The sequence below is a fragment of the Magnolia sinica genome, chromosome 4 (genome assembly GCF_029962835.1).
Source record: "Magnolia sinica isolate HGM2019 chromosome 4, MsV1, whole genome shotgun sequence".
Classification (NCBI taxonomy): Eukaryota; Viridiplantae; Streptophyta; class Magnoliopsida; order Magnoliales; family Magnoliaceae; genus Magnolia; species Magnolia sinica.
This window is the reverse complement of record NC_080576.1, coordinates 104778593-104798225: the sequence shown is the minus strand read 5'-3', so window position 1 is coordinate 104798225 and position 19633 is coordinate 104778593.

Here is a 19633-nt window from a genome sequence, read left to right as displayed (position 1 = left end):
AGTTTGAGGCTTTTATGGACCGTCACAATTGACTAGACCGTTTCTCGTGCCCAATAATTGAAATTATTCGAAGATCCTAGCCGTTAGATTAATGGGTCTTTTAACTTATAATCAAATGGTCTTTTTGTTTTTAGTTTTTAAATAGTCTATTAGTTTATAATGATTCGAGTCTTTATTATCACAAATCGATGCGATTTTTGCAACGGTGCATTCTTTCGCTTGTTATGTAAAAATTACACGTGTGAGATATCGAGTGGAGCTAGACGACCATATTCATTTGTCTAATCCACACGAGGTTCACGTTAGTTATGTCGACCGCCGTTGATTGAAGGTGGTCTGTGCTTAGTAGGCTCTGGTTTCTGATTTCTGTTTCAAACAAGTGGGGCCAACGGTTCACTAATCCAAACCATTGATCTGTTTTAGCTCTCCCTGAGTAGACTATGTTCCAAAAATGACCTAAATTGAAAGATTTGACCAATGATTATTTGGACCTTTGTCGGTTGACTTTGGACCGTTGATGTATTGCTATTGACATTCTATTGTAGGCCACAAATCGAAAGGCTAGGATTTCGGGCATGGCCCATCCACAATGGGAAGCATGAGGATGATGATCTCGACTACCAGAACATGGCCCACTTGTAGATTTCATCATCAACCAACCAATACTGGGCAGCAGCGTAATTGAATTAGTACCTGGAGGAGTACCATTATCATACGGCGCTCATCAAACACACGGTTAGAAAATAATAAGAAAATTCTAGATACTCCCGGGGAGTATGATGGACGACACACACGCACTTAGAAATTGCACACGTGTCATAGTAGTAAGTCAAATTAAACTGTCCAAATCATGGTTCCCTATTTAGATGTATCATGAACACAAAAAGTTACAGTTAGGTGATTTTTTTGACAATGGGATCCGTAGACATTTACTGGACGGTTAAGAATGAAAAGTATCCAATTGTCTTATTCCTACAAACAAGTTTCCACGAATAAGAGGTCTACGACAGTTCAATCAATCTAATTTTGGGGCCGTTGCTAGGTTTGTTTTCAATTGTTCAGATGTGCCGGAATGGATATAACAACTCGATTGAAATTGATCTACTTTAACTCATGTAGATCAAACAAGAGGAAAAAAAGTCTCTAGGCTTGATATTAGATAAAACATTAATCAAGTTTATGAGCATAGATTTGGATTATAACTAAAGATTATGGTTAAGAATTACCACAATTTGATTATGATTACTTTTAGGATAAACTAAGATAAAATAAATTAATAGATTTAATTTGATTAGTTATTGTGTTGGATAGATTTTTTTATTCATATTACGTTCCTCTATTATTTATAGATTCCTGATGTAGCTTGTTTCTTCATATCCTTCTTCCATAACTACAACAATTATAAGAGTTCAAATGCCTTTTTAGATTTTTTTAATTCTTTAGATCTTTCTTTTAGTATGTTTCTCCTCACATTAGTTGTACTTTTGAATGCCTCTTAATTGCGTGCTTTACTTTTGTCAATCAAGGTTTTGTTTTGGTTGCTCCTGATCATATTTTATATCTTAAACAGCTTCGATCCCAAAGCTCACAATTCTTTTGACCATTTTAAAGATCTAGGAGCTTGGACATCTTGTAACTCCTTACATTGCTCTACCTGCAACATTTGGTCAAACTGCTTCAGGTATTTCTTCTTCAACCAAAGCTATTCTTGTAACACCCCGTACTTTTCAGTACTCGGGTGTTACCATAAGGACATAGGTTAGAGTAAACGAAAACTCAATTCGTTTGAACGCTCGCCGTCGTTCTAACTTGAGTTGGTAGTTAGGGGCAAAGATCAAGCCATCCAACTATTTATTTTTACGATGGACCATTACACCACTTAGAGAATTACACCACTTAGAGAACCGCATCAAATCTCATGAGGCTTAATTCTAGGAACCTAATTGGAATAAAACGCCAGACAATATCCTGTTGGGGTGATTGAGCTGTGAAAGAATCAATTTCAAGACTTAAGTAACAAGATTCATCATTCGTTAGGCTTCTAATCAGTATTTGGACGATCCATCCTTATAAATCACTTCAATAGACAGATTAGACCGTCCACTGACAATATCAAACTCCAAGGATCACTAATGTTCAGGTTTGGAATTGATCAGATCGTCACTTAAATATACTAATCAAGAATTGTGGCCCACACGATAATCCATTTACACAATTCAACTATTAAATGGGGATTTATACAATATATCTACTTTAGATAAACAATACAATACGTAGGGCCGTAGAGGAGTAATTCTGTGAGAATCTAACCATCGGATTATAATATCAAATATTTGATTGATCGTGGACGTCGACTAAACACAAAAGCCCATGTTTTGGGACCCATAGAATGTTAGATCATGAACATCGGGTTACTGGATTAATTATCAGTCCCTAAGACACTTTCTACCAATGTTGTTCAAATTTGGAATAGTCAGACCGTCGGATTGACTGGAATCGATTGGGTAGCTCGAATTGATGAAGTATGGCCCACCTAGGTCATGGATCTGCTTTATTCTTCGTATTGGGCCCTATTTTAAGCTGACAAAACAGATGAACGGGGCGGATTGAATCAAAAAATGTGTGGACCCTACTTTTGTGTGGAGTGTGTACACCATGTGTGTACCCGTGGAGCACCAGGCCACTGGCACGGTCAGACGAGCGCTGACCCGTGCCCGCTCGAAAGGCGAAAGGATTTCCCTCTTCCATCCTTTTTTGAAATTTCGTCTGCCAAGGATAGACGGACGGACAGAGTCCATTTTCGTGAATCATGGCCCCAACGAATGATCCAAACTGTCCATGTTGTAGAGGACCCAAACCCGTACAAACCTTGTCTAATTTCATGTGATTCCTCGCATGCGTGCGAGCACAAATGCCGGTGAAAATGAGCTATTTGTATTTCTTCTCTTTCCAAAAACGGAAAGCTCTACGCTGACAATCCGCGTGAGTCCATTCTCCTCCAATCTCGGTCATCCACGCGGCGTTATCTTAGGCATCCGATGCATTTCAAGCGGATTAGGGCCTCCTTCTTTGGTTATTGCAGCCGCACCTCCAAAGAAACTCGCCGTTTCCTTCTGAGCTCAAACCACCAGGAAAACCTCCACCGAGCTTCGTTTTAATCATATTCCAAGCTCCCATAGGCCTGTTTGCACCGTCCTTAGGCATCATTTTGAAGAAAGGTGCGGACGATCATGATCCACCATTAATGGCGGGTCGTCTTCCGTGCTGGAAACTCAGCCATTAGTTCCTGTCGCAGCCCCAAATCTCAGATCAGTTGATAGGTGGGCCATCCCTGCAGTATTCTATGCAGATCGGAGAAGAAAAGAAAAAGAAAGTGGAGAGAAAGAGGCAGCAGGAAAGAAAGAAGGAAGAAAAGGGAGAGCTTGTTCGAGACGTGCTGCCGCACTAGCTGACTCGGCCGAGCCAGTTCTAGTGCTGGTAGTTCCAGTCCCTGCCTAGCCTCGTCCAGGTCCTGGTGATCACATCCAGAAGGGAAAAAAAAAAAAAAAAAAAGAGAAAAAGGGAAGCAGAGAAAGAAGCAGGGGAAGAAAGGGCAGAGAGAGAGAGAGAGAGAGAGAGAGAGAGAGAGGGTGCCAGTAGCACCCTGACTCGCTGCCGAGTTCGAGCCGAGTCTGGGTCCGAGTTGGGTCTAGGCCCTGGTCCAGACGCTGCTGGACATTCCATCATATATATATATATATATATATATATAGGGAAAAGGTACTATGCGCTCGACCTCACTTTTAGCTCCCGTGAGGTCGAGTTGTGTGGGCCCCACCGTGATGCGTGTCGACCATCAACACCGTGCATTTGATGGGTACCCTCTAAATTATGGGATATCCCCAAAATCAGTCATATACGGAACTCAGGTGAGCCATACCATCTAAAATCATGTGAAACACCGTTAAAACATATAAAAGCACTGGTGGGGTCCACCTGAGTTTTGAATGTTGCTGAAACTTGGTTTGAACCCTCATGCAAGTGGGACACACATAATGGATGAGCTGGATTTGCAAACCACATCTCTGTGGGCCCAAAAAACTGATTATGAATGTTTTAATGGTACACGGCCCCTCTCCACTTCTGTATGTGGTGTGGCCCACAAAAGTCATAGATTGACTTGATTTTTGAGACCTAGGCCCATGATGGAATGGTGCATCTGACTGATGGGTTAGATGTTTGAAACGCATCACGGTGGGGCCCACACAGCTCGACCTCATGGGACGGACTCGTGAGGTCGAGCGCATATATATATATATATATATAAAAGAGGGGGAGATTAGAAGAAGAAGGGGAAGAAAAGAGAGGGAGTGGCTGAGAGAGAAAGAGAGAGAGGAAGGGGAACAAGAGAGAAAGAGAGTGGTTTTGGGTGGCTGCTGAGTCAACTCGACAGAATCCGAATTCGACTGGGTCGAGCCGGTCTAGGCCTTTGCTGGGCATCCCAGCATACAAAGGAAAGAAGGGAGTAAGAAAGGAAAAAGGGAAAAGGGGAGAAAGGAGAGTGAGTGGGCCAATCAGTCTACCCGATTGAAGCTCGCTCAACCCAAGTGGGTTGATCTAGGTTGAGGTGAGTTGTAACGCCCCGAATTTTGAGGGTCGAGCAAAGACTCAACTCTCGAGATCCATCGTATCACTTATGCAACCTATATAATGATGATTAAACAGTGTCCATATTAGTATATTAAACATGAATGAGATTACACTAAACCAGCATATCATACTCCAGAGAGAGATAAATTAAGCAAGCGGAAGACTGTGATAGATATATAAGGTATATGCGTGTTTCACAACCTCCAGAGTATGAGTGTGTTACTGGGTTGAATATATACATATTTTGTTCTAAAATATATAAAGTGACAAAATGTGAATGTCCGACTAGATTATATAGTCTCTGTAATCCCGTCGATCAATACATGGTCTACATAAACCCGCCTGATAGTTGCGCATAGGAGATCTCCTCCTCATCATCATAAAAGTCTGGCTCCGCCTCGTAAGCCATATCATCATCTGCAGCTAAAATAGAGTCTAGTTGGTGTTTTAAAACACCGTCCCAGAGTGGGAGTGAGTGATCAACTCAGTGGTATTATAAGGTAAAGGTTAACATGTTATTAATTCAGTCAAGCAGTAATGATAAAGCAATACAACAAACATTTCCTAACTACTCTAGTTAATGCAAGGATGATATGTGGTAATGATGCATGCCCTCGCCTGCACTTCCTCAGCGACACCATCTCACAGTCGCACATGCTACTCTTACGTGTCCTCATCGCCTAAGCACATGCAGTGCGATGCATGATCGTGTTAGCCGAGTACTTGATTAGCCCTATTCATAAGTAGATTCGGGAAGCTAAGGTACCTCCCTTTATATCATTTACCCAAACGATAATGCATCTAGGGTCGTCAATCCTAGTTAATCACATACGATAGACAGTTATAGGGCAACATCACCCCTAATTTAAAAGCAGTGGATAGGCAAGTTCACGAGTTTACACTCGAGGTCACTACGGGAGGCTTGTCACCATCCGTGTAGACCTATTTTATACTCGAGGTCACTACGAGAAGCTCGTCACCTAATCGTATGCCGACAGCTCGAATACAGTGTCCCATACCACCGTATTCGACTCACGAGTTTGGGTTGCTCACTGGTCACTACGGGGAGGCTCGTCACCCCAGCGTAGGCTGACAGCTCGACCACGGTGTCTCATACCACCATACTCGGCTCATGAGTCTTAGCGGATCGTGGTACCAAGGTTAAACGGGCTTTACATTGGTAAGTGGTACCTTATATTCAAGCAGTAGTGTCCATACATAATAAACACACATTAGGCCAATTGGGTTACTTGACAAGTTCGATTAGTACAAGCGCACGCTAAATTAATTGACATGGAGCGCATACGCACTCCTCGTGGCCTAACCACTGTCGATAATCACCATACGACTCGGATTCATCGAATGTATCCATTGTGGCAAGACTAGTTTGGCCACATGATCGGAAACTGTTACCGATTGCCTGAACTACGTATTAGTCCCAATCATACTCAAATATAATAGGCATTCATATATAATAGCCAAAATAACATTTAATAACTAATTCAAATATAAATCTCATTTGAATATTTTAGCAAACACATAATGAACATATTATCATACATATGTATTTCGTACATAAATCACGTAATTGAATTTAAATTACATGAAGAAATCCATTCATACAGCTAAGGTAGTTGAAAATCTCATCTCAACACTCTTAACAAATGTATTTCATTAACAATTACTCATTCAGACATTTTATCAAACACTTAGACTACACGTTTCAACATACATGAAATAAATTAGTTATAACATATATTAAGGCAAATCCTTTCACCAAGAAGTTGTCATACATATAACAATCACGTATTTTAGATTAATAGTCATGGTAAACACAAGTCATGATTTTACTTTCATTCAAACATTTCAACAAACACGTGGAATGCATTATATTTCAACATAGTTCATATATATGTAATACATAGAAAACATCGTATCTAAGTACATGTGGTAGCAATCAAGTCAATCATAAATCATTAACTGACATTGAAAGTTTTGAAAACCATAACCTAAACATTTATAGTCTGCACCTTTCGTCAGTTTGCTCGTTACGAACTTAGTTCGTATACTATGCTTCTGTTTACAGCACAACGGCTACCTAAATAACGAAATAGGTTAGCTATTTCGTCGATTCTACTATTTTAATCTTAAAACAAGATTAGGGGTTAGGATTTCTTACTTAAAACGAAGTTGAAACGAGTTGAGTAGTTAGACGTAAAGACGATTCGATGCGTGGAGTAGCAGAATAGAAGTATTGCAGCAAACTCCAAGGATCTCCCTTCGATCTCTATTCTTTTCTCTCCATTTCTATCTTCTCTCTCCTAGGGTTAGAGAAAATTCGTATGGGGTAGGAATAGGGTGGTTTAAGGTCTTTATATAGGCCCAGAATTGATGTCAATGGCCCTAGGGCCATGGTATACTTAGGTTATAGCCAAAGAGTGTCTGTTTAAGGCAAACAAGACTCATTTGGAGACCCGTTTCTCACCTAAGTCATGGAGTAAATTCCCTGACAACGGATGTATGACAGGACTGTGATTATGGTGTGATCTAACAAACAGATTGATCGTGAAGGACCTTAATCAGATCAACGGTCGTTCCTTGATCAGGGCCACAAGTATACTGACTTATGCAGGAAAATTTTTCTGATCCAAGGGTATAATTTGGTAAGAATCTGACGGTCTAAAGTCTTCAATTTCGCCCGTAAGTGAACAGTCCAATTCACTTAAGTTTAAGTTCATTTTCTAAGGATATTCGCATTTCTCACACACTTTGCTCAGGGCTCAAGTTGTGCATTTCTGGATACTATTTGGGTTCGATTCTTATGATGTTTGTTAAGCCCAATAAGGCGGTCATAACCTTATAGTTTCGCAGTCATCGGACTTTCGACGCGCAGTCCAGATCTGATATGAAGTTTCAATATATTCCCAGGAACAACTGGGTTTTGAGACTGATCTTAGGTTTTTAGGAAATGTTAAGTTAGTAATTCTAATAGTTTTGGGTCTTGTAGTTCGTATAGAAAGTGGTTCGAGCTAATTCGCCAATTAATTTAGTTTAGTACTTGATTAATTTTCGTTTAATTTCTATAGAATTGGATCCTTAGAGATTTCTGCCTAAGGTGGTACTCAGGTCTTTGTATAGATTTTTTCGAGACGTTACATGAGTCAACTCTTCTTATAATGATTAATCTTGGTTTAATGTAATTAAATATTTAATTAGTTTCTTAGTTGTAAGTATGTGAATAATGTTGGTACAGATCAATTTCGTGGAGAAGGATAGATCATTTTGAGCCAAGCTAGATCTAGGTTTACTTGGATTTTGGTAAGCGAGCACCACTTTATCTAGAATGCTCATTATAGCTAAATCGTCTTAGAATTTGAGATTTCATATTCTCGTATTTAAATTACGCTTTAGTTTACCTAGTTACGCCAATTTGAATATAACCTAGGTACGCATTAGGAACCTTAATCATTTGGGTGCATTTAGACCTGCTCTATCATAACCATTGACATGTGACATTTTAGGTTAATCGAGTGTCGTGGGTCCTTTGCTGATTTCCAACTAAGCAAGGAATAAATCTACGCTCTAAGGTGAGGACTCACCCTTTAAGCTTCCCACTTTAATTCACCAATCTGGGCACAAATGATACTTTAATTCCATGAATTTAGTACCTCTAAATTCTCTCATAGTTTACTTGTCTATTATATAATTTTGCCAATATGTTATGTGACTAAACCATGAAATGAACAACCGTTATGTCTCTTTAATGTTAGCAAACATGAATGAACTGGTTGCCACATGTTATCTCAAGTTGTAGGGTTTGTTAATTAATTAAATGAGGTCATTTGTGATTATCTTATGGACTGAATGGAACATGTTAGGGTCTTACCATCTTGCAGTCTATGGTTGCCTTACTTGGCTTGGATCGTATATTGCCTACATGGCTTGGATCGTTTAGTTGCCTTCGTGGCATTGATGGATTATTGATGCCCTCTTGTGGCTAGATGGTTACATTCATATATCTCGTTGCTTTCTATCCATCTTACGGTGTTCAGTTGTATCATGATTTCCGGGTGGAGCTGAAGTTCGTTTATCGATTTTCTAGCCATCTTGCGGTGTTCACGTACGACATGATTTTCAGGTGGTCTAGGGTTTGTATGTTATTTGTCTCTTCATCTTGCGATGTCAGTCATACCATGATTTTCGGGTGGAGTTGAAGTTCGCTTATCGATTTTCTAGCCATCTTGCGGAGTTCACGTACGATATGATTCCCGGGTGAAGTAGAGGTTTAAAGGCTGACTTTTTATTCACCTTATGGATTTCACTTGTACCATGATTTTTGGGTGGAGCTGAAGTTCGCTTATCGATTTTCTAGCCATCTTTCGGAGTTCACGTACAATGTGATTTTCAGGTGTAATAGAAAGTCGAATGGTTGATTATTTGATTATCTGGACATATTTCCTTGCATTGCGATTGCTTTTATACTTTACTTATTATGAGACTATGTTGATCGACATAATTTTTAAATGTATGCTCACGAATTGCCCTGTTTAATATATCTATCCTCATGACTTATAATTTATACTAGATTATGAATGATGAGTGTGCAATCTTAGAGGGTGCTCCTCACTGCGATAGCCATTACCGCTATTAAACTGTAACAGTTGATGTAGGTGTAGAGCGAGCTGATGTTGTTCATTGGATTGCTATAAAAGATCGGGTAGTTGAGGAGCTAGACGGGGTCCATGTGGCCCATATTGAGCTCCACCACTAGTTGATAGACTCTTGTTTTTGCTTACATGAACTTTGCTATTTGAGATTGTATAAGTCTTGTATGGGCGCTATATTTGGATTTTCATTATGGTTGGAATGTTTTATTACAATACATGGTTTACTTTAGCTTCATTGCTGTTAACTCTGATTAATGTTAAATGGTTTAAATTTACACTGAACTTTCGAGGTTAACACTCAGGTTTTTGGGAAATAGTCATATACTTAGCTCCTGAAAACACGGGGCGTTATAATTGTGGACTTTGAGAAGTATTACAAAACTAAATTCTAATGAGGTATCTCTATTGATAAATACTATTGGGAGATAGAAGAGGCGTATAAGAAATATAAAAATGCTCATTTTAATGAGACATTTAATAAATGCCAGTGTGAAAATGAAAGATGATCTTTCTCATAATGTTCGAACTATGGTCCTCTTTTGAAAAATTCATTATTGAAAGTTGACTCTTACAATGACCCAACATTTTGAGACGTTATATATCTTCGTTCACTTGGAATGAATTCCATGGCTAGGCTGAGTGATTCGATAGATTATGGAAGAAATTCCATGATAAAATAATTATCGGTCAAAGCCAAGTTCACGGTCAAAGTATAAAGCTCGAGAAGAGTTTGCGAAATCATGACAACGAGTGTTTTGTTAATATTGCGGACGTAGTTGTACCGGTCGACTAGGAAACTGAAGATGCTATTGAAATGAATAATTTAAAACCAGCTCCAGAGAAATTGCAGGATTCTCATATTCAGGTTTAAGATCCTCTAATATAAATAAATTTGAGGACAAAATAATATCCCGAATCTATTTTTATTAGTGGATTGATATATTCTCAAATACAGGTCGAACTCCTTAATTTACTTAAAAAGTTTGTCGATTACTTGGTTTGTGATTATTGTGAGTTGCCTTGATTAGATAGACATCTGGTTGAACATATGTTACTCATAAAGTAGGGATATTGGCCACGTAAGCAGCCACCTAGGTGACTGGCGGTTGAAGCAACATAAAAGATCAAGATGGAAATCGAGCGGCTTTTAAAAGAAAATTTTATTAAACCCATTAAATTTGCCGAATGGATTTCAAACATAATGTCAATTATCAAGAAGAATGGTAAGTTCATAATATGCATTGATTTTTGAAATTTAAATCAAGTCACACCAATAGACTGACAAGTAATTTGTAGTCCCACCATGACAAAAAATACAAAAAGAAAAACTCATAATCAATCACTAAGAGCAATTTCAAGAATGTACCTCTTGAAAGAACTGCATAATATTGGGGGTCCTTACTCTTGCTTGGGTGGTAGACTCTAGGAGTTTTAACTCCCGGTCAAGGGTTCGAGTACCCATAGGTGGTGAAATTCCACTAGCGTGAGTGTGTGGGGTGTGTGTGCGTGTGTAAAAAAAAAAATGCATAATATTGGATAAAACACAAATCTAATATATATGCACAAACTTACATTTAACTAAATATTATGGTTAAAATTTCTCGCTACTGGATTACTCTACTCTTAGGATATGTCAAGATAAAGTAACTTAATAAAATTTGCTTAATTGGTTATTATGTTGGATTGGATTTTTGTTTTTTATCTAATATGTTTCTATGCTATTTATAAATTACTCTTGTAGCTTGTTTCTTCGTCTACTTCGTACATTGCTGCAATGGTTCAGGAGTCAAAAAAGTTTTTATAAATTCTTCTTTTCTCTTGATCTTTCTCTTAATATGTCTCTCTTCACGATGGTTGTGCTTCTGAATGCCTCTTAGCTGCTTACTTTACTTTCGTTGTTAAAATTTAGTTTTAATTGTCTTTAGTCACCTTTTATATCTTAAATACTTTGACCTAAATTCTTGAATATCGGCTCCAATGCTCTGCCAACAATCCACTAACGTTTAGAATTAGACTTCAAAAAAACACTTCAAATCTTTAAAAAAAAATAAATAACATCCACTTACTATTTCTAGTAGGGACACATGTCACCCTTCCTTCATTGACTTTCCCATAGTAGCCAGAAATAGGGCAGAACAACCGTCACTTACACACCTTGTATTAGCTTGCATCAAGCGTCATATTCTACCAAGCACTTGGCTCATGCATGTTCGATTTCATGCTTGATTTTCTACAGGAGGCTAACGACCCATACACCTGCCCACAGTTACTGTACAAACTACAGACATGTGACTCAATCCAATTCGTTGTCCCCACCGGATGTGGCGCCCAGGAGCAGATCGATTGTACAATCCTGACATTTGATATAGATAATCGTTAGCTGAAATTGGACAGTTTGCTATTTCATTTTCACGGTGCGTTTGGTTGCCACTAATCTGACAGTTAGAATCACCCTTCAGGCATGATTTCAAATTTTCTACTCACTTGAATTGTGCTCTGCATTTGACAGTTCAGATTGGGGTAAGTTTGTGCCACGTGTAGTTTGCCCCATTTCTACTAGGTTTTTTACGGTAGCCGACTGCGTGGTGATCCTGCCAGCACCGAAATCCATGATGGCAAGACTCTGTGGGCCCATCGTAATGTATATGTTTTATCCACACCGTCCATTCGTTTTTTCAGATCATTTTAAGAAATAATCTCAAAATTGAAGCATTTCCAAAACCCAAATGGACCACACCAGAGGAAGCAGAGGGTATAGTGACATCCACCCGTTGAGACCTTCTTAAGATCCATAATGATGTTTATTTGTCATCTGACCTGTACATAAGGTCATACAGACCTTTCTGAAGGTAAAACACAAATATCTCCTTGATCCAAAACTCATGTGGCCCCTAAGAAGTTTTCAACGGTGGGTAGGTATTTAATCACCACTCTTTCATGCAGTATGGTCCACTTGAGCTCTCGATAATGTTCAATTTTGGGATGATGCCCTAAAATGAGCTGTCAAAAACGGATGGATGGTGTAGATAAAACACATACATCATGGTGGGCCCACAGTACGGATGTCGGTGTGGAATTGCAAGTGGCGACCTTTTTTTACTACGCTGAAGTCAGCTGAACTGACTTGTTTAACTGTAAAAATTGGAAATTTCTGCTTTGTTTTATCATCGGCTTTACAAAAATCCGCAACTTGTGTGGCAGTGTCTGTTAGGATTGCTTTGCAGCATTTGTATTTTTCCTCTTTTGATCTGAATCTCGTCCTTTTCTTCGATTATGACACGTGGTGGACTCAAGTCGGCTGGATTGGTTGGACGGTCAGAACTTCGTCTTTATGTCAATGGTCGGTAGTCCACATTATCGGCGGTAGTACAAGAGGCTTCACACCTATTATCAGCCTCGTGATATTGGAAACCTGCCCTGATTTACGGGCACACGTGCATTGTGTCGATGGCTATTTAAGACAGGGCCCGCAGCGTGGATTGTCGCATGTGACCGGATGAAACTCAGTATGAACTCTGTGGGGCCCACAAGTGATGTATGTATTTTATCCATACCGTTCATCTATTTTATGAGCTCATTTTAGGGTTTGAGTTAAAAAATTAAAACACATCTAGAGCTCGGTTGAACCACACCATGGGAAATAATGGGGACAATGATGCTAGCCGTTGAAATACTCCTAAAGCCTACAGTGATGTTTACAAGTTATCTAACCTGTTTATAAGATCATATAGACATGGATGAAGTTAAAAATACAAATATCAGCTTGATCCAAAACTTCAACAGTAGATGTTAAATTTCCATTGTTTTCAGTGGAGTGGTCCACTTAAACTTCGGATATGATTTAATTTTCGGCTAGTGCCTTAAAATGAACTAGAAAAATGAACGAACGGGGTGGATAAGACATAAACATGATGATGGGCTCCACAAAGTTTACTCAGTACACTACAGTGCACTGAGTTACTTAGTACGCAGTCCGCTCTCAATTGAGATGGGCAGGTGAGCCGTCCTTTCCCCATTCAACAAAAGAAAATACTGTCCCTAAATCTCACAGCCAGGTTTTTCTAATGTCTGCTAGCTCCAGAGTTCACGTGCATCGAGCGGTGCATAAGGTAGGTCCCACCATGAACATGACATGTCGGAAAAATAAGAAAGTTCCACTTAAATGATAGCCATGCATGTACATCGAAGGCCAATTTATTTTGCCAATTATCCCACTAATGTAAGTGTTAATAGTTAAGTCCAACATATCATTGGCTAAATTTATCTGATGCATAAAAGAAATTATAAACATTATACTTTTTATAGCTGTGAAAATCTTCAATCCGAGCCATGATATTAATATATTTTGATAATAATTTGACATTAAAATAATATACAAATGTCATTATTATAATTTTATAAAGAAAAAGGAATAAAGGATCATATATAAATATTGTTGGGAGATAAATAATTTATAACCATTGCACATTTCTTTTAAATTATTGTCATATTTGTTGGAAGATGTAAATGTACTTATATGTTTTGCTAATTTATCTAATAATATAAAGTAATTAAATTAACATTATTGTTTTACTATTACCAAACCAAACAGAGGCATGGCTAGTCAAATATAGAGGATTTAACAAATATTTAATTTGTAATCATTATACATTTGCATGTGATTATTATAAAAATCTCAATTCAATAATAATATTAATTTATTTTAATGATTATTTAATTTTAAAATAATGTATTCAATTTTACTATGGATAAATCAAACAATATTTTTTTTATAAAAAAAGCTATTATGATTAAATGTTATTACTGGCAGGAGACATGTAATTCATAGTTACTGTTCATTTTCTGTATATTATTATGGCAACTAGCAAAACAAACAGTCAAATATAGTTGGCAATGTTTTTAAGTTGTTCATCTGGCGAAGTTGATGAGTGAACCAACTTCGTTTCAATGGGGGCACCATATGTAAGTCACATGTCCCACACACTCGCCATGGCTCACTTGAGTAGACCCTTTGATCTTTGCAAGAGGCTATGTTTTAAATTGATGCAATCTTATGTTGTGTTTTTATAAATAAAATAATTTTTAAAGATAAAATATTTATTTTTTAAAAATAAATATATTATATATGAAAACTTTCTTTAAAATATTCATTGGATTTGTGGTAAGAGGACAAGGTCTCGCTATAAGAATTTGACTTCAAATCTCCACAAGGCTGGTGTGAAACTGTTCATGCACGTGAGTAGCATGGGTTGTAAGGCTATTTCGATGCTTTATCAGGTATACGTGCGCATCTTCGCAATGATCCTAAAGAGCCTAATCTTTCTTACACTCGGTTTGGATTCATTAGAGCCATGGTGCACTCAAGGAGTGAATAAGGGTGTAGTTGAATGTTAGACTCCTAAGTGTTTAAGGTTCAAGCCATAGTGTCGATTGAGTGTGCCTAACGCAACATTCATGGAGTATTAATGCTGCGTATTATCTACATGGTTACAATAGAATTAATCAAGATCTAAGAAATAGTTACATGTATTGCCATATAGCAACAACCTTTTGTTGTTATTAAACTATTGCTACATAAGAGAAATAAAAATAACTTAGGCAAGGAATGACAGGTGCTATTCATGGCAAAATATGATTGTTGTATTAATGAGTGTGGATGATATGAAAAAGCACAAAATGACTCTTTAGGAAGGGCACTAATATATATATATATATATATAACACATTATAGCTCATAGAGAACAAACTATTCTTAAATTAAATCATCCATAGTCATATACTTTTATCTCTACCCTCTTACAATTGCTGTTGTGATAATATTTTCGTAAGGCATGTCATTCTCAAAACCTATAAATCTGTAGATATACAAATTCCCGTATTATATTACATAACCGTGAGCTCATTGTATCTGAAAATAATGCCTTCCTTCTTAATATTTAGTGAGAGATTCAGAAATTGGCACACAATTTGTCTCAAATAACTTTTTAAGAACTCATGATGGTGCCACCTTTGGTGTGGAGCCCACCTTTAATGTATGTATTCTACATCCATGTGGCCCATCCGTTTTACCTTATGATATTAGGGCATAAGGAAAAAAATGAAATAGATCTAAATTTCAGGTGGACCATATCATAAGACACAGTGATAATTGACCATTAAAAACTCCTTGTGGACGACAAAAAGTCTTAGATCAATATAATATTTGTTTTTTTTTTTTTTCTATTTATCTAAGTTTGTGTGATCTCATTAACACCGTTGGGTGACAAATAAACATTAAGGAAACATTATTATAGATCCTACAAAGTTTTTAACAGTGGAGAGTTCAATTACCGCTGTTTCCTACAGTATGGTGCATCTGACTTTCCGTTTTGCTTCATTTTTTGGATCAAGCCTTTAAATAATCAGAAAAAACGGTTGGCCCGCATGGATGTAAAATACATATATCAAAGCGGACCCTACGGGGAGGGCCACACCATCTTGGGTGAGGCCGGGCGTACGTACAGATACAAATCTACGGTGGACCACACCACAAGAAACAGTGGTCATTCAACATCCATCATTAAAAACTTCCTAGGATCCGCCGTAATGTTGATTTCCCATCCACCTGAGATTTGTCACCCAAAAATAAGCTGGCAAGACGGATGGGCGGCGTGGATATAATAAAATAGGACCGTATGATAGTTTTCATTTTAACCGTCCAGTAAATATCTACCAATCTGATGGCAAGGTACTCAAATAACCGTAACTTTTAGGTGATGATACATCTAAACTGATAGCCATGGCAGTTTTAGTTTTGACTTGCATGCCACGTAAGCAAATTTTAAGTGACAGCGTATTATCCGTCCCCCACCCCCCAGAGTATCAGACATTCTGAAAAGCAAGAAAGGGACTGGTCCGCACTTCCTCTCGCGTACAACAGTAATCAGAGAGTACAATGTTACTGAAGTGCCAGTTAGGCCACAGCTCGCACCTAACCTTATCGAGGACAATGAAAGGCTCGTGCACCACTGATCACTATCTTCTTATTGGGCCACACGGATCTGTGGACCCACCATCAATCTGACCAGGGAAAGCGACAATCACCGTGACTAGGACGGCAATAATAGCAGAGGTGGTAACGGTATTGTGGGGTTTACTTCAACTGTGCATCAGATCCACTCCGTCCATCGTGTTCTCCCACTCATGATCACCGTAGAAACAAAAATTCAGGCGGACCCGAATGTTATTTGTCCAAAACGTGCGGAACATTGTAAATTCAAGTGGTGTAGCCCACATGGGTCCCCGAATGGTCTGATCCCTTCATCCTACTGGGTCTCGTCTAATGAATGGATTAGATCGCATGTATACAACATGGTGGGCCCTACAAACGGTGAGGAATGTTTTATTGGTTGAGTGTCCCCTTCCAACTATTCCTTGTGGTGTGCCCCACTTGAGATTGCGTTCATACTGATTTTTGGCAACATTGCCTAACATGTAGGTCGCGTCTAATGGACGGGTGGATCTGCTGCAAGGTCGATGTGGGCCCCGCAACAGCCCGCGACACATGAGCGCGCTTCATAACAGCATCAGATCAGACCGATCATCTATTGTTATTGTTCGCCAACGTTTTAGAAATGGTGGTGACTCTTCCATCGCCCACTAAGACAATCTAGACCAATCAAATCGCTGATCAAATTGATAATACAGTATAAACCATTCATTACAAAGCAAAGGATAGTACCCATCCGATTTTGGCCTTAGAATTTGGACGAATCACTATTTTAATTTCGTCCATCCATTTCGTGGCCATCAATTGATTGGTTATGATTGCTTGATCAGTGTGGTTTCTCGATATACACTCCATTCACAAATTTTCCTACAGTTTGGATGGCCTGGATGGCCGTATATGAGATCTGTACATGACGAGTACGAGTAACTACCATTTTCAAATGGTGGTGAACTAGCACAGGAGTCTTCGCGAAAAAAGCTACTATTGAGCTGGCCTGGGCCAGCCTAGCCCAGAATAACCTTCTTGAATTAAATGATTTTTAAAACCGTAGTTCCAAACCTTGCTGACTCAACTCGAAACTGGGACGAGTCATCTCGACTCGGTTAGATTTCAAGCTGAGACTATTGAAAACTCACACTTGAAATTGATACGACTAGATATTGGGAAGGCTAGCAAACTCACCTCAATAACTCGGTCTTCTCAACTCATTACAAGTTTTAAACAATAGTTCTAGAACTTGCTCACTTGACCTAAAACTCGGACGAGTCAACTCGACTCGGTTAGATGCGAGCCCGAGTCTCTTGGAAACTCACTCTTGAATCTGATTCCATGTATAGTCAGCTTGATTACTCAGCGGTCTCAACTCGTTACAAGTTCTAACCGTAGTTAACTTGGTCGAGTCAACCTGACTCAGTTAGAGTTTGACTAAGTCTCTTTGAAACTCACTCTTAGAATTAACTCAAGTTCGAAATCGAAATCATCAAGTCATCACGAGTTATAACTCGGCCTTCCTGACTTCGTTATGACTTTTAAATAATAATTCTAAAACTCACTGACATGACTGACACGACCTAAAACTTGTCTGAGTCGAATCAACTCAGATTTCAAGCCTGAGTATCTTGAAACTCGCTCTTGCGACTAACTCGGTCCGATATCAGAAAGACTCGTCAACTCAACTCAATGACTCAGTCAACTTACCTGGTTATGAGTTTAAAAAGTTGAAAACCAAAAGGGAGTCCTCACATGCAAGCTAACATCAAGGTAGACTAGTCATTTTCTTTCCTTCTCAGTGACATAGACATCAAAGAAAATCTAGGTGAATATAGGGCCAACGTTTGGTGGGCTCCCAATCCGGCACGTTACATACCTTCGACGACGTTGGGCCCAGCACATGGCAAGACTTTTAATGGACCACACCGGGCAAAAAAAAATTTTGAATAGTTCCACAGCCGGCCCGGTCGTTCCCCCGGGCTGCCGCTTGATACATTTCACCTGAAGTGGACCTTTTTGGAAAATTTTCCTTATTTCAGGGAGTTGTTGTGGTCCACCCGTGATAGACGGTAGGTAGGAGCCTTATCGTGACAGAGTGAGCAGGTAATGTAATCCAACGGTCTCATGGAGACTTGTCTAACCAGCTACGCCAATCCATTGACTCGTCTGCCATGCCGGGGCCCAGTGAATTGTATGAAAGACCATGGCAAACAAAGTCTAATATTTGAATAGCGTGCGACTCGTCTAAAGTCCTAGCTGTTACATCACCCACAGCCAGGCTAGGCTGCGACGGGTCTGTTGTTGCGCAGGAAGTAACCCTTCTGGAAAAATCTACTTGTGTGGTCCACCCGTGATAGACGGTGGGGACCATAACAAGACACTGCGAGCAGGTGATGCAATTTATGATCGTTCAAAGGTCTCTATTTTGAGACTTATCTAACTAGCTGGGCCAACCCATGTAAACTCGTTGGAAGCCGATTGCAACCTCCCAAGTTCTGTAGGTCCCACCATCCTTTTTGCATGATCATTTTAGGGCATGGCCCAAAAATGGGGCAGATCCAACGCTCAAGTGGACCACACAATGGAAGGCAGTGGGGATTGGATACCTACCATTGAAAACTTCTTGGGGGACATGAGTTTTGGATCAAGTTGATATTTGTGTTTTCCCTTTATCCAGGTCTGTGTGACCTTATGAACTAGGGGTGCACACACAACCGGTAGAACTAGTAAACCGATCAGAACCAACCAGACCAGTCCGATTCTGAAGTGCACTAGTGTTCTGAAAATCAAATAACCAGTTAATTCGGTTTGGTTCTCGGTAATCAGACCGTGGAACCAAACCTGGAACTGGAGCCCTTGGTCAATAAATATTTAAATTTTATTCTATTTTTTTAACATAAAAAAACTAGACCATTCATCAAATGGATCACAACCCGAATAGACATTGCAGCAAAATCATTTTGGGAACATGAAAGGTCATAAACCAAACCATCCGCGCAAATTTTCAGTAGAGGAGCTTGGGCTGGATTATAATTTATTTATTTATTATTATTATTTTTTTAAAAACCCCATGCAATTGGGCTAGATTATAAAAAGCCCAGAACCGTAGAACTGAACCAGAACCGAACTGGTTTTTATGGTCCAATAACAATCGGGTTCTAGGGTGTGAATGGTCTGGTTCCGGTTTCACCCAAAACCAGACCGAACCAAACAGTGCGCACCCCTAATATGAACAGGTTGGATGGCAAACAGAAATCATGGTGGGCTGTAAGAAGGTTTCAACAGTGGGTGTCATTGTCCCAGCTGCTTTCTGTGGTGTGGTCCATTTGAGCTTTGGATCTGCCTCATTTGTGGGCCC